Source organism: Neltuma alba, unplaced genomic scaffold (genome assembly GCF_004799145.2).
Source record: "Neltuma alba isolate B1F8T4 unplaced genomic scaffold, ASM479914v2 tig00011760_pilon, whole genome shotgun sequence".
Lineage (NCBI taxonomy): Eukaryota > Viridiplantae > Streptophyta > Magnoliopsida > Fabales > Fabaceae > Neltuma > Neltuma alba.
The window spans coordinates 24,636-26,116 of NW_021636388.1; the positions used below are offsets into that span (position 1 = coordinate 24,636).

At 36.5% G+C, this 1,481-nt stretch overlaps 1 long non-coding RNA gene across 1 annotated transcript; it reads left to right on the top strand.

Moving 5' to 3' along the window:
• The first annotated feature begins 1,102 nt into the window (after nucleotides 1-1,102).
• LOC114717655 (uncharacterized) lies at nucleotides 1,103-1,370 on the top strand. Its single transcript, XR_003737731.1, has 2 exons — nucleotides 1,103-1,135; nucleotides 1,260-1,370. It is a non-coding gene; the product is annotated as an uncharacterized LOC114717655 (long non-coding RNA).
• Nucleotides 1,371-1,481: the final 111 nt, after the last annotated feature.

Genomic DNA, 1,481 nt, shown 5'->3' on the forward strand with positions numbered 1-1,481 from the left:
ATGATCTTTTGGATTTTAGAAGCTTGAGTTTCAAGGCCTGAACCCTGTAAGGGGGTAGCTTATAAAGGTTGCCCTGTTCCACTCGTCCTGATGGGCCTTTGTTTCGTTTTGTATATACTTGGTCTACTACTTGACTTATCCAAACGTGGTTGATGCTGAATATAGGGTTTCGTGACTTGTGTTAAGCCAGAAATATGAATATTTCAGGGTTCCCTCGTATCTTTTCTGTGTATTTTGATGAGTTGAGTATGTTTGTTCTAGACTTCTAGATGTGCATTTTGTTTGACATCTAGTTGGAGCATTTTTTGCGGCATCTATCCGTTTTAGTTTCTTTGGTTCATTATTTTTTTTCCCCCATCTGTTTCTTTTTTAACTGGTGCAGTTTCATTGTGATACTTTTGCTACCTTCAGCATATGCTAAAGATCCACAAGACTGACCTTGCCTCAGAATAAGAAGATGAATGTAGATCTAGCTATCAATAATATCATAAACTTAATTCTTTGACATTTTAAGTCTAGCTTTCTGCTAGTGACTCTTTGATAATTTATGAGTGCTGTTCTGATTGTTCAACCGACGAACTTAGAAAAGTTATATTATCCTGTTTGCATGAAGTTAGGTAAATTAATTTGTTGCAGGAGGAGGCTGCCAATATTGATGTTTAATCAGTGGCTTTGTAGTTTTCAATTTCATCTTGGCCTGAGCTGATACTCACAGCCTAAGAATCTAGTCATTGTAGTGAAGACTAAATAGTCGTAAGAAAAGCAAATATTGCATGCAGTTTCTTGGCAATAAAAAAGCATAAAGGATTGAAATTTTGTTGCATGCTCAGAAACTTGCACGTTCAAGAGTCCTGCTTGTGATATGCGGTAGTCTGGTCATCTAGGTCATACGATCCAATTGTGTTGTATCAACGTGATTATTTAATATGTGCAAAATATATTCATATTGTGAACATAAGCAAGTTGAGTTCTATATGTCCATGTTTATATGTGCTAATATGAAATTGGATTTTACAGATGGCTTTCAGGAAGTCATCTGAAAGAGGTGGCAATGTTTGGCTGCCCGTCTGCCAATAGGTCTCAAGTCAATCCTTGCAAAAGGCTGCGATACTTTTTTAAGATTCCAGAGAACACTGTAAGGCACATCTTGTATACATACTTTCTGCATTTTTTTCAAAAAAAATATTTTTTTTTAAAGAAAATACCATGTAAAGCTGTAATTGCTTGACTTCAAAATTTTCAATTTTGTTATCCGTCAGGTTTGCAGTAGATGCATGCTGAGAGATTCATGCAAGTTTGCGGATCAAAGTGTTTGGCGGACTGATAGCAACAATTTGGATCTGGCTATGGCAATGAAGGTCATTTGCTCTTATGCCTTGTCTTTAGTGCATCCTCAGCTGGTTGTTCCAGGTAAAGTAAACAATTTAGTCAACCAGTTGCTAAAAGAGGTTCTGAAACTGAGTAAAACCTTATGATAATGG